Below are 15241 nucleotides of genomic sequence, written 5' to 3' on the forward strand. Positions count from 1 at the left end.
TATTATTTGCCCTCTGATGAACGCTTTCATTGCGTCCCATAGTATAAAGTTATCTTTCACTGATTCCGTATTTATTTCAAAGTACATTTTAATTTGTCATTCAATGAATTCTCTAAAATCCTGTCTTTTATGTAACATGGAGTTTAATCTCCATCTATACATTCTTGGTGGGATGTCCTCTAGCTCTATTGCCAATAACAGGGGTGAGTGGTCCGATAATAGTCTAGCTTTATATTCCATTTTCCTAACTCTCCCTTGAATGTGGGCTGATAACAGGAATAGGTCTATCCTTGAGTATGTTTATGTCTGCCCAAATAATATGAATATTCCTTTTCCTTTGGGTGTTGTTTCCTCCATATATCCAAAAGTTGCATTTCTTGCATCGATTTAATTATAAATTTGGTTACTTTGTTCTTTCTGTTAGTCTTTTTTCCAGTTTTATCCATGTTTGAGTCCAAATTAAGGTTAAAATCCCCTCCTATTAGTATGTTCCCTTGCGTGTCTGCTATCTTCAAAAAGATATCTTGCATAAATTTTTGATCTTCTTCATTGGGTGAATATACATTGAGTAAATTTCAAAATTCTGAATATATCTGACATTTTATCATGACATATCTCCCTGCTGGATCTATTATTTCCTCTTCTATTTTGATTGGTACATTTTTATTGATTAATATAGCTACTCTTCTGGCTTTTGAGTTAATATGACGCTGCTGTTACATGTCCTACCCAATCTCTCTTTAATTCCACTTTAGTTAGATGTGTTTCTTGTACGAATGCTATATCAATTATTTCTTTTTTCAGTAAATTTAACAGTTTCTATATATATATATATATATACCTACATACACACATACATAGTTTGTTATCATTTTTGTTCTTGTTACATCTCTTCATCTCTCTGTCTGTTTTGTAGTTGTTCTGCAAATTTTCGTGCTTCTTCCGGATCCGAGAATAGTCTGTTTTGCTGCCCCGGAATAACTATTTTAAGTCTCTTTCTCTCTTTGGCTTGGCTTCGCGGACGAAGATTTATGGAGGGGGTAAAATGTCCACGTCAGCTGCAGGCTCGTTTGTGGCTGACAAGTCCGATGCGGGACAGGCAGACACGGTTGCAGCGGCTGCAGGGGAAAATTGGTTGGTTGGGGTTGGGTTTTTCCTCCTTTGTCTTTTGTCAGTGAGGTGGGCTCTGCGGTCTTCTTCAAAGGAGGTTGCTGCCCGCCGAACTGTGAGGTATTTTAACATAAATTTATAACCTTTTTTCCATAGGGTCGTTTTTGCTGCATTGAACTCCTTCCTCTTCTTCAGGAGTTGAAAACTTATATCTGGATAGAAGAAAACTTTTTGACCCTTGTATTCTAGTGATTTTTTGTCTTCTCTTATTTTCTTCATTGCCTTCTCCAATATATTTTCTCTTGTTGTATGTCTTAGGAATTTTATAGAATGGATCTTGGTTTTTGTTGTGATTGTGGTTTAGGGGCTAATGTTCTGTGTGCCCTTTCTATTTCCATTTCTTCCCGTAATTCTGGTCTTGCTAGGACCCTGGGGATCCATTCTTTTATAAATTATTTCATATTTTTGCCTTCTTCATCTTCCTTAAGGCCCACTATCTTTATATTGTTTCTTCTATTATAATTTTCCATTATATCTATCTTCTGAGCTAACAGCTCCTGTGTCTCTTTAACTTTTTTATCAGATTCTTCTAATTTCTTTTTTAAGTCATCTACTTCCATTTCTATGGCTGTTTCTCATTCTTCCACCTTGTCTACTCTTTTTCCTATATCTGACATGATCATCTCTAATCTATTCACTTTTTCTTCTGTACTTTTTATTCTTCTTTTTATTTCACTGAATTCTTGTGATTGCCATTCTTTTACTGTTTCCATATTTCTTTGGCTTGGCTTCGCGGACGAAGATTTATGGAGGGGGTAAAAAGTCCACGTCAGCTGCAGGCTCGTTTGTGGCTGACCAGTCCGATGCGGGACAGGCAGACACGATTGCAGCGGTTGCAAGGGAAAATTGGTTGGTTGGGGTTGGGTGTTGGGTTTTTCCTCCTTTGCCTTTTGTCAGTGAGGTGGGCTCTGCGGTCTTCTTCAAAGGAGGCTGCTGCCTGCCAAACTGTGAGGCGCCAAGATGCACGGTTTGAGGCGTTATCAGCCCACTGGCGGTGGTCAATGTGGCAGGCACCAAGAGATTTCTTTAGGCAGTCCTTGTACCTTTTCTTTGGTGCACCTCTGTCACGGTGGCCAGTGGAGAGCTCGCCATATAATACGATCTTGGGAAGGCGATGGTCCTCCATTCTGGAGACGTGACCCATCCAGCGCAGCTGGATCTTCAGCAGCGTGGACTCGATGCTGTCGACCTCTGCCATCTCGAGTACCTCGACGTTAGGGGTGTGAGCGCTCCAATGGATGTTGAGGATGGAGCAGAGACAACGCTGGTGGAAGCGTTCTAGGAGCTTTAAAAAATATATCCATGTACTTGCCCTTCCCTTCATCTTCCATTTTTTTTTTTTTTTTTTTCACACCATAAATCACATTAGCCATGATATACACTATTTCTTTTTCACACATATACAGTGACTTTTTCTCCCCCACCCCTTTCCTCCCAAACCACCCCCCCACCCCCCCCCTCATCCATTTTAGGTATACAATCTAGGTTGCATTAAGCCAGTCAGACAATGTTGTCATTCAACAAAATTACACCAGAAATTCTACTGAGTCCATTCTTTTCTTTCCTTCTCCTTCCATCAACTTAGGTACTGTTTGTCCCCGGTAGGTTTTCGCTATTGTATTTAATGCAAAGCTCCTATACTTGTTTGAATATTTCAATCTTATTTCTTAACCAATATGTTATTTTTTTTAATGGAATACATTTATTCATTTAAATTTGGTAGTTTCTTCCTTTTAATTTGGTTATGTATTCCATTAATATTTAAAGACATATAGTTCAGCGTAGCCCTTTTATATTTTGTTTATCTTCTCTTTCCGTTTTTCCATCATTACCTTTCCTCCTTTTCCATTTCTGTTTTCTTATTTTCAACTCTTTATAAGACAACATTTCTACAACATCTAACATTTTCCTTATTCTCCTATTTCTATCTTATTTATCCCCAATCTCCCCTTCCCCTCCTGAGTTGTCCTTTATCCCTTGTCGGTCAACCACATCTCCCCTCTCCATTTGGATTTGCGAATCCACTCGCAAGCGTTAACTGATTTTGCAGTGACCGCTATTTCCCCCCACCCCGCCTCCCCCAGAAAAGATTTCACTTTTCATATGTCACAAAGGTCACTTTTAATTCCCTCCTTATTCTCTCTATTCCATTACCTTCCCTTATTAATTCTTGTCTATACTATCTATATTTTCCTCTAAGTACAGATACATTCATGTATGCTCATTGTCTCTATTCACTCTTATACCTCTTTACCCGCATACATATCAATCGTGATCATTTTAACTCTCATTACCCGTCTTCCTCCCTCAGTCTATTTTTGTAATTGTTCTGCAAATTTTCGTGCTTCTTCTGGATCCGAGAATAGTCTGTTTTGTTGTCCTGGAATAAATATTTTCAATACCGCTGGATGCTTTAGTATAAATTTATACCCTTTCTTCCATAAAATCGCCTTTGCTGTATTGAACTCTTTTCTCTTCTTTAGGAGTTCAAAACTTATATCTGGGTAAATGAAGATTTTTTGCCCTTTATACTCCAGTGGTTTGTTGCCCTCTCTTACTTTTTCCATTGTCTTCTCCAGTACCTTTTCTCTTGTAGTATATCTTAGGAATTTTACTACAATAGATCTTGGTTTTTGTTGTGGTTGTGGTTTAGAGGCCAATACTCTATGTGCCCTTTCTATTTCCATTTCATGCTGTAGTTCTGGACATCCTAGGGTCTTAGGGATCCACTCTTTTATAAACTCCCTCATATTCTTGCCTTCTTCATCTTCCTTAAGGCCCACTATCTTTATGTTATTTCTTCTGTTATGGTTTTCCATTGTATCTATTTTTTGAGCTAGTAGTTCTTGTGTCTCTTTAGTTTTTTTATTAGATTTCTCCAATTTCTTTTTTAAGTCTTCTACCTCCATTTCTGCTGCTACTGCCCGCTCTTCCATCTTGTCCATTTTTTTTCCCATTTCTGTTAAGGTCATCTCCATTTTATTTATTTTCTCTTCTGTGTTGTTTATTCTTTTTCTTAAATCCTTAAATTCCTGTGTTTGCCATTCTTTAAATGACTCCATGTATCCTTTAATAAGAGCAAGTATATCCTTTACCTTGCCTATCTTTTCTTCTTCTATTTCACCATACTCTTCCTCTTCTTCTTCCTCTGGGTTGACCATCTGTTGTTTCTTTGTTGCCCTTTTCTTCTCTTCTTTCTTGTTTCCATTGTCTTCTGTGGTCTCTTCTTGCTGCAGGTGTTCTGCAGCTGTCGTTGCCGGCTGTGGAGATCGACTCCCCAGCTGGTCCCCCCTCCCGTCGGTGTGTTTTTTTTCGTTCGCATCGCGCATGCGCGAAGTATCGCGCATGCGCGGTTGCGCACTTTTACTCGGCTCAGCGAGCCATTTTTGTAGTCCATTATTTACCGACCTGAGGGAGCGGGTTTCTCTCTCCGCAGCGGGCCTCTTCGGACAGGTAAGGCTTTCACCTTTTTCCTCCTTTGTCTTCTCTTCCTCTCTTCTTGCCGTTGCTTTCGATTTTTCTTTTCTTGTCGCCATCTTCTTTCCACCTTTATACTCACTTTTCTGTAACTTTTATTTCTGTGCCTTTGTGTTTTCTCTTGTTTTTCCCGACTTTTCTGGAGAGGGCTGGAGTTCACTGTCCGGCCACTACTCCATCACGTGACTCCTCCCCCTTCATCTTCCATTTCAATGTGTTCTTCCTCTTCTTCTTCTGAGTCCACTCCAGGATCTGTGTCCTTTACCTCTGTCTCTTCTGGTTTTCTTGTTGGGTTGTTTGTTTTATTTTGTTGAGTATTTTTGATCTTCTTATTTTTATTAGAAGTGTCTTGATGTTGGTCTTCTTCCTCTGGGTTGGTCATCTGTTGTTTCTTTGTGATTTCTTATTTTTACTCTATTCTTCTTGCTCTCGTTATTTTCTATGTTTTCCTCTTGCTGTTGTGTTGTAGTTGTCAGTTTCAGCTGTGGAGATTTACTCCTCAGCTGGTCCCCCCTCCCGTCAGTGTTATTTTTGTCTTGCGCATCTCGCATGTGCGAATCCTCGCGCATGAGCCATTTTTGTAGTCCCGAGTTCGGGGCTTCGACTGACCTCAGGGAGTGGGCTTCTCTCTCCATGGCGGGCCTCCTCGTACAGGTAAGGCCTTCACCTTCTTCCGACGTCTTTCCTTCTTCTTTTCTTCCTGTTGTTTTTGGTTTTTCTTTCTTTGCTGCCATTTTCTCCACACCTTTACTTTCACTTTGTTTTGGTTTTTATGTTTGTGCCTTTGCTTTTTCTCTGTCTTTTTTTTTTTAACTTTTCTGGAGAGGGCTGGAGTTCCCCTACCAGCCACTACTCCATCATGTGACTCCCCCCAGGCTCTCTCTTTTAAGAATAAATTGGATAGATACATGGACAGGAGAAGTCTGGAGGGTTATGGAATGGGAGCAGGTCAGAGGGACTAGTTAGATCATGTTTTGGCACAGTTTAGAGCAGCCAAATAGGCCGTTTTCTGTGCTGTCGTGCTCTATGGATGTGACACTGATGAGACCTAATTGTGAGCAGTTTTTGGGTTCCTCATTTAAGAAAGTATGTGCCAACGTTGGTGAGGGTCAGAGCAGGTAAGCAAGGTTCTGGGAATAGAAGGATTATCATATGAGGAGCACTTGACAGCTCTTAGCCTGCACTCATTGGAATTGGGTGGGGGGGGGCGTGGGGGGAGGAAGTCGTGTTGAAACATTTTAAATGATAAAAGGCATGGACAGAGTGCATGTTGAAAGGTTGTTGCACCTGATGGGAAAGTCAAGGACATGAGGGCACAATTTCAGGATTGAAGGGTGTCTGCTAAGAACAGAGATGCAGAGGAATTTTTTTATACCATCGGGTGGTAAATCTGTGGAATTTGTTGCCACAGGGAGTTATGGAGGCCAGGTCATTGGGTGATTTTGAGGCAGAGATTGATAGGTTCTTGATTAGCTAGGGCGTCAAAGGTCATGGGGAGAAGTCCGGGCAGTGGGGCTGAGTGAGAGATTGGATTAGCTCAGGATTAAATGGTGGGGAAAGCTCAATGGGCTGAATAGCCTATTTCTGCTCGTATGTCTTATGGTCTTCTCCATGCAGGAAGTATTATTAAATCAAAAAACAAAATAATGTTGTGCATTGGGAAAAGAGAGGAAAACCGACACCCTAAGCCCAGTCATCCAGCATTTCATTATCAGTTAACCCTTCCACGGTGAACAGCAAGCCACTGCTTTGTTGCTAAGTGGTCAGGTGGAGACTTTGCTCTTTCAATATCTTCCTTCGCTGCCAGACCTCTCCCTGTCTTGAATTTAAAAAAAAACTCCACATAACAATTGCAATAGCAGGATTGTTGTTGTAAATGCAGATTTTGAGACAACATTTTAAAAATGTCTACTTTAAAAGAGGAGGATGATCCTAGTCCTCTTTCTTCAACTGCCATAAATACTGTTGAAATGATCTCCAAAGGCTGCATGAGCCGGTTGGTAGGATTCGGATAGGTATTGTCTACAAGGGTAAACATGGGAAAAACAAATATTGGAATCACCATCTGGGTCCAATGCACCAAAGCCGGAATTTCAAGACGGTTTGGCAATGGGCAAGCAACTTGTTTGCAAATCAGGGCAGGTAATGCACTATATGATGCTATTATTTAAACAAGTGATGAGATATTGTAATGAGGAATTGGACTGGATTTAAAACTTCCAACCTGCCAGGTCCTCCAGAAACTGATCGAAAAGCAGAGGGGGCCACTGCTGAATGGCTGAAGATAAGCATATTCTACACACAAGAGCGGTTCCACCTCAGGAGCATCTTCCCATGCACGTGAAATGGCTGCACAGAATATGGTGGATGGGGTCGGTCTGAAGCACAGCCAGTGTGGAAGAGTACAGCATTTTCCTGGCTTCTCGGGAGACAGCCACATTGCAAGCCATGGTTGGCATGTCAGAAGAATAATTGACAGCCTGTTGGAGAATGACAGCCCATCATTTTTGATTCTGGCTTCCATATGTAAAATCATCTGCCTAAAACCAGTCACGTCAGCCCGATTCTGATTTGTTGTTTTAATTGCTTTACAGGTCATTACCAAAGGGAAGGCAAAGAGTTCTCAATCCATCAGCCGTAAAAGGCAGGAGATGGGCAGATTGTTTATCACACCCAGGAGTGCAATGGCCAAAATAAACCAGGTGAAGCAGGAGCATCAAAATCATGAGGGGAATGTGCTACTGACATGTCTGGAGCCTCAAGTATATTCTTCAGAAATTACTGGGACTCTGCAAGCTTCAGGTCAATGTTGAGGGTTCCTCCCCTATTTCTATTTCAATGTTAAGGGTTCCTCCCCTATTTCTATTTCAATGTTGAGGGTTCCTCCCCTGTTTCTATTTCAATGTTGAGGGTTCCTCCCCTATTTCTATTTCAATGTTGAGGGTTCCTCCCCTATTTCTATTTCAATGTTGAGGGTTCCTCCCCTATTTCTATTTCAATGTTGAGGGTTCCTCCCCTATTTCTATTTCAATGTTGAGGGTTCCTCCCCTGTTTCTATTTCAATGTTGAGGGTTCCTCCCCTGTTTCTATTTCAATGTTGAGGGTTCCTCCCCTGTTTCTATTTCAATGTTGAGGGTTCCTCCCCTGTTTCCTTTTCTGCTCTCTGCAGACAGGATGGCATTCAAGGCAGTGACTGATGCACCAACTCCAGCCACCTTCCACTGAACAGAAGAGGAGGAAATGTCCCTTCTGATTCGTCTGGCAAATATTTGTTTGTGGCCTCCGCCGGCTGTGGTCGACCATGGGCACTGTGCCTCTGGTAGTCACTGAGCTGGAGTGGCCTCTTCAGGGCTCAAACCAAGGCAGAGTTGATATGGAGATCCACCTGTTGCTCCTGCAGTGGGACACCCCCTACCCCCACCCCCCGTCTCCATGCTAATTACAGGTCCAAAGGAACGCAGAAGGTCAATACAGTTTGATGCCAGCAGCCTCACAGGAGTTGCCATGCCAGTGCTGGGTGCACCTTTGAGACTCCGTCTCCCGATTTCTCCTCAGAATTTACTTCCAAGCCTTTCACATGAGTGGGTATAGCCACAAGGCAGCAGAGGTTTGAAATTGGAGTTTTCCCTCTCCTCGATGAGTTACCATCCATTGTTAATGAGCCCAATCTGCCCAGAGCAATTGGCTTCAATTACAAGTTGTGATTCAGTGCTTTTGTTTCATGGTTCTCATATTTTGTTATGGATATCAGCTATACAGACAGCAGTTCTAAATTATAATTATACCCAAAATGTAATTAATATACCATACTTAATACAATAACATTCCAATGTTTTCACTGATGTTTAGAATTGCTTAAAATGGAAAATCCATAAGCTTTGATGGAATCAAATGGTGGAAGTGGGTGTGGCTGCTAGCCCATGAAGATTAGTGGCAATAGAAGTCAGTAGAGCTCCCTGCAAGGACTGCACAACCGGTTCAGGGGTAAGGTGTCCAATGTTCAGGAGGTCTTTTGCATTCAACTTCTTTGGCAATAAATACTTGGAACGTATCTCCATTTATTCCAAGGTGTTACAGAAATGGATGTTGTTGTTGCTACTAAGGATGAGGGCTGCAAATTGAGGGTTATTTGAGTCAATTGAGTAGAAGTAATGTTGGATCATATGTCAGAACATACAAGCACATTCCTACTGCATGGATAAGATGTGGCGAGAGCTCAGTGTTGCATTCTTTGCAACATGAAAAACCTGGATGGACTGTAGAGAAAGGTGTAAAAATCAGATGTTCAGTGCCAAATCTTTGGCTCTGATGTTCAAATATTTCAAGTAATTTGTTAAAAAAATGTAAACGTCAGTTAGTATTTTTCCAGAAACATAATCAACATGCTTAAATAATTAATACCATTAAACAAATCATTAAAAAACCCCAGCTTCTTACAATAGCCTTACAACCTCCATTGGGATCAATGAAATTACAAAGGCTGTATTCAGTGCAACCTGGTGTACAATTCAAGAGCTAATTTCCCAGCTGGAGAATCACAGCAAATTTCTCTCACCATTCCATTGTTAAGCTTAACAATATGAAACTATGTGTGTTCTTTTATTGTCTATTTATTTATTTATTTATTTTCTATATTTCTTACTTTACATTGGGGGGGTGGGGAGGGTGGATGGAAAGGGGGAAAATAAATGATAATGTCACTGTGCATATTTTAGCGATGAATATTTGTACATATTGTTATTGATAGGTTTACAGCGAAGTAATAAATAAAAATTATAAACAATATGAAACTATATAGGAGCAACTCTTAGTTTAACTGTGCATGCGTCCAAGTCCCAGACTCATGGATATTGAAATGAGCAAAATGTCACATCCAAAGACTTGCAAAGTTCTGACCAACAGCTTCAATTTCTGCTGCTGCCCTTTTTGTGTCTGCCTCAGTTCAAGTCGTAAAAAGTTTGTGTTGATAGGGTTATGTTTAATTTAATTAACCGTGACACCAATTCTCAGATAAAAGGCAGTGTTATATTCTGCTTAAAGGGGTGAACACAGATCACTTACACAAGCAAGAATTTAAACATACTAGATCTTAAATGACCAAAGATCATCATTCTTGTCTCCTTATTGAAATTACAATTAAAACTGCAAAACTTCATTGATTGGGGAAAAGTTTGAAAGAGCCAAAATATGTTACATTCAATAGACACAAAAAACCCCTTTACATTTTTTTTAATCTACTCATCTTTTTGTAAGCCTTCAAACACCTCACGCACATTCCAAGAACCAATTCATAGCTACTCACTACCATTCTCAAATAACTAGTTATTCAAGGGCTGAGAGTTTGCGTTTTTAACATATTTGAGAGCAAACAGATTTGATGAATTCGAAAGTGGGGCTCAAATCCTGGACAAACAGAAGACAATGCTATATTCTCCATACAACAAACAGAATTTTTTTTAGGATAAATGTTACCAGAGACCACAGGCATGAAAATATCACGGGATCCAAAGATAAACGAAAATGAAAACCGTCACTGAGTACCCGAACAATCAGGATTGCCTGACTTCCTTAGTTAATATCCCTTGTCTGATGTTCTTACCAAGGTTCCACCATTCATCTTTTCACCTCAAGCAAAGGTTGTGCACAGATTTAAACCTAAAGCTGCCTACATCTTTTGGGAGGAAAGACTAATGGACTCAAAGTTGAAGGAATAAAAGGCTCAAGTTTATGTAATGAAATCCACAAAGATAAAGATGAAATAAAATGAGGAGTGATGGCATATTCCATGCCTTCAACTAATGCAGACCCCAACACATAAGTAGTTGGAGTACTAGTACTCGGCCATGAGAGCACAGAAAGGAATGCAAGGTGCAGGTTTGGAGGAAACTGGAACCCTTGAGGGAAATGTTAGTGCTTGGCTTTCCAGTGCAGGAGGGTGGGGTGGGGGTGAAAGGGAGGCCAGGTACACTCCAGAACTATTTTGCCCTCTAAATAGAAACACGTCAATTGTCTGTGAACTGAAGCTTGATCAGAGAATTCTGAGCAAATTAGTGTGGAAAGACTGGTTTGAAAAATTACTTCTTTTCAATCATTAGGGGTTGTTAAAGGAGTGCAAAAAGGAAAGCTGAAATACTATTTTCTTAGTACTGGAGCGAAAGATTATTGGACCTAACAGATGGAGTGAAGTGGTGTGGCCTGAAAATAATCCCATTAGATTTCAGAAGATTAAACCTCATAGGTGTGATCTTTTTGCATGGGGTTCTATTTGGATTCTAAACCTAATATTGTTTTCTAATTCAAGAGCATTTTGATAACAATACAGTAGTTTAGCAGATGTAGATGCAGCTCAGCATCAACCACGATCTGTTAAGATTTTGTGTGATTTTATTCACATGTTGGCGTTCCGACACCAACACTGTGGAATTACACTTCCCCTGCTCTGCAGAGTCAAGCAAACAATATGAGTATTTGTTATAAACATGGTAAATATTTGTGTAAACCTCGTCCTCAAAAAAATCACTAAGCATTCAACAGCATAACCCCAAGAAAGAATTTCAATTCCATCCACTGCTCAACAGACAAAGAGGACCAAAGGAATGAAAGCAGGGAGAGGAATAACATGCTTATTATGGACTAGTTACTCTTCTTCTTTGGCTTGGCTTCGCGGACGAAGATTTATGGAGGGGGTAAAAGTCCACGTCAGCTGCAGGCTCGTTTGTGGCTGACTAGTCCGATGCGGGACAGGCAGACACGGTTGCAGCGGCTGCAGGGGAAAATTGGTTGGTTGGGGTTGGGTGTTGGGTTTTTCCTCCTTTACCTTTTGTCAGTGAGGTGGGCTCTGCGGTCTTCTTCAAAGGAGGTTGCTGCCCGCCAAACTGTGAGGCGCCAAGATGCACAGTTTGAGGCGTTATCAGCCCACTGGCGGTGGTCAATGTGGCAGGCACCAAGAGATTTCTTTAGGCAGTCCTTGTACCTTTTCTTTGGTGCACCTCTGTCATGGTGGCCAGTGGAGAGCTCGCCATATAACACGATCTTGGGAAGGCGATGGTCCTCCATTCTGGAGACGTGACCCATCCAGCGCAGCTGGATCTTCAGCAGCGTGGACTCGATGCTGTCGACCTTTGCCATCTCGAGTACTTCGACGTTAGGGATGAAAGCGCTCCAATGGATGTTGAGGATGGAGCGGAGACAACACTGGTGGAAGCGTTCTAGGAGCCGTAGGTGATGCCGGTAGAGGACCCATGATTCGGAGCCGAACAGGAGTGTGGGTATGACAATGGCTCTGTATACGCTTATCTTTGTGAGGTTTTTCAGTTGGTTGTTTTTCCAGACTCTTTTGTGTAGTCTTCCAAAGGTGCTATTTGCCTTGGCGAGTCTGTTGTCTATCTCATTGTCGATCCTTGCATCTGATGAAATGGTGCAGCCGAGATAGGTAAACTGGTTGACCGTTTTGAGTTTTGTGTGCCCGATGGAGATGTGGGGGGGGCTGGTAGTCATGGTGGGGAGCTGGCTGATGGAGGACCTCAGTTTTCTTCAGGCTGACTTCCAGGCCAAACATTTTGGCAGTTTCCGCAAAGCAGGACGTCAAGCGCTGAAGAGCTGGCTCTGAATGGGCAACTAAAGCGGCATCGTCTGCAAAGAGTAGTTCACGGACAAGTTTCTCTTAGTCTTGGTGTGAGCTTGCAGGCGCCTCAGATTGAAGAGACTGCCCTCAGACAGCTCCAAGAAAAGTGCAGAGAACAAAACAAAGGACTCTACATCACCTTTGTTGACCTCACCAAAGCCTTCGACACCGTGAGCAGGAAAGGGCTTTGGCAAATACTAGAGCGCATCGGATGTCCCCCAAATTTCCTCAACATGATTATCCAACTGCACGAAAACCAACAAGGTCGGGTCAGATACAGCAATGAGCTCTCTGAACCCTTCTCCATTAACAATGGCGTGAAGCAAGGCTGTGTTCTCGCACCAACCCTCTTTTCAATCTTCTTCAGCATGATGCTGAACCAAGCCATGAAAGACCCCAACAATGAAGACGCTGTTTACATCCGGTACCGGACTAGTTACTAATCTCATGAGAATTGGTTGAGGTTCGGATCTGCCATTGTGATTAAGTGCAACGATGAAATGATGCCAGACCAGCAATGAGTGAAGAAAATGGAGATCTTCAACAGAAAATCAAATCCATCCCTTCAGAACTGTGGACATGAAATCCACTCTGAGCATTCTGTCATTCCCAATTCACTTGAGATGTTGGTAGCACTTTTCAGCTTGCACCATAATCATAACTTGGTGACATGCAACTTTAATATTGTTTATCTAATTACCATCAAGTCTGACTGACACAGATGCATTTGTTTCATTCCTTTGCTTTTTCAGACAACCTATCCAGTAGTGGCACTGATTATCCAGTTAGATAAATTCATTGAGATAATATTTCCTTATTCTCTTTTGATCAAGAATGTGGACTTTAAGATTCGGTTATATTTTCAGCACATTTAACGAAAATATATAACGAGGAGTTAAGTATTCAAAAGTGATCAAACTTTGACTACAAATACGTGAAATTTAGATCAAAAGTCGAATAGTATCGAGACTTGGAATTTCTCTGCAATATTCTGTTGTTACATAGCGATGTAGCACTAATCACATTACGCCTTGCCAACGTCGCAGTTTACGCCTTGCCAACGTCGCAGTTTACGCCTTGCCAACGTCGCAGTTTACGCCTTGCCAACGTCGCAGTTTACGCCTTGCCAACGTCGCAGTTTACGCCTTGCCAACGTCGCAGTTTACGCCTTGCCAACGTCGCAGTTTACTGCATTAATGCACTCAGACTTGCCTCAGTTGCAAAAAGAGAAAAAAAAATTTTATTTTTATTTTAAATGACCACTTTACAATCCAAAACAGAATTTCTCGACCTGCGGTCTGTGGGTGAGTTCTTGGTGGCTCATGGTGACACCACAATGACAAATATTTTACAAATAGATTAAACAAGCCATACTTAAAACAAGGATGTATATTTGACACCAGAAAATTTAAATTGTGAAGATCCCACCAAAACTAAACAAACATCCCAGTGGTCTGCGAAGGAGTATTCCACCCCAGTGGAGGCCCATGGGTTTGTTATAAACATGGTAAGTAATATTTCAGATTATCTGCCCAGAGAAAAACACCCAACTTTGTTTCACACAAGCCGCAAAGAACATTGAAATGGAACTGTTGCCTTGAGGAGTGAAGAGCAGCCTAACCCATTCTAACCACCCAATTAATTTCTGATCAAAGTGGTCGGCCCAAAATTTTTCCAGGATATACCCACCAACATCCACAAATTGAAATCAAAACCACAGTGAAGAAACGGACATATCCCTGGTGAGACATCAACAGAGTTGGAATGGTCATCAGGAATGACAAGTGAAACACACAAGTCTGCAGATGCTGTGATTGTAGTAAAAACATACAGTAAATGCTGGAGGAACTCAGCTGGTCTTACAATGTCCAGAGGAGGTAACGATATATCACAGACATTTCAGGCCCAAGACCCTCTTCAAGGTATAAGCAAAAAAAAAAAACAGACAGGGTCTCACTAAAGACCAGGAAAGAAATGGGAAGAATGGGAGGGGAAAGAGTTCTAACCAACAAAAAGGTGTTATTGGATATGATAAAAGGTGAGAATTGATTTTGGCTCTGTGAAAGGAGACAGAAGGAAAAGGGAAGAGAGAGAGAGAACTGAAGGAGTCAGGGACGAAGATGAGGTCGGGGGGAGGGGTGGTGGCGTCAGGAATGATAAAGCTCCTCCCCACTTCCCGTTCCCTGAGAACTTCAAATGAACATCATTGAACGAGTGGACTTTATTCACTCTGATCCGCAATAGCTCTCTGAGAGCACGACGTGGCTGTCAACATCGAGCGGATCTGAGTTTAAGTTAACCACAAGGGAAAAGCTTGGTGTTTTCTAAATGTCACCCAAGCCCTTCATTCTATTGTAGCCTCAATATTTCATTTTGTGTTCTAACATTATACCCGTTTACACAAGGCAGTTTTCTGTTAAAATGAACCTGTGGAAAAACTATGAAGTCCTAAAGAGATGAAATTGAGCCACAGAATTGAAGACGATGAGAGAGAGAGAGAGAGCTACTCCAATACACTTAATAAGTGTGAGGGTGTTGGGGTTTACCCTCTTTAGGGATCATAAACCCCTCTATGCCACAGATTCAATTATATCTCTTTCTCTGTTCCATATTCTTAAGATTCGCAGGAGTCAAGTGCTAAATGCATCTTACACAATCCAATCTGAGCAATACATTAAAAAACTGACATTACATAGATTTGAACAAAATTATTTTCCAACTATGGATATTACAGCTTTACAGATTATTGTTTAATCATTTGTAATTCAAAGTCACTGACTGATGAAACAAACATTCCTCTTTTTTGTGCACATGAATGCATTATCATCTTTTCATTTCTAACTCGGGGAAATCCATTTATTCCAATCCTATTCCATCAGGACTTATCTCTAGCTTCTTATCTTTAATCGATTTAAATTCATCTCCACTTCAATTTCTGGCCAAAGCCCTCTGCATCTGAGCCTTTACAAT

At 41.3% G+C, this 15241-nt stretch overlaps 1 long non-coding RNA gene across 1 annotated transcript in view; it reads right to left on the reverse strand.

Moving 5' to 3' along the window:
- Positions 1-15241, reverse strand: part of LOC138756647 (uncharacterized) — a 279494-nt gene that overhangs the window by 113307 nt on the left and 150946 nt on the right. The gene's annotated exons all lie outside the window — the stretch shown is intronic.

This window comes from Narcine bancroftii, chromosome 3 (genome assembly GCF_036971445.1).
Source record: "Narcine bancroftii isolate sNarBan1 chromosome 3, sNarBan1.hap1, whole genome shotgun sequence".
Lineage (NCBI taxonomy): Eukaryota > Metazoa > Chordata > Chondrichthyes > Torpediniformes > Narcinidae > Narcine > Narcine bancroftii.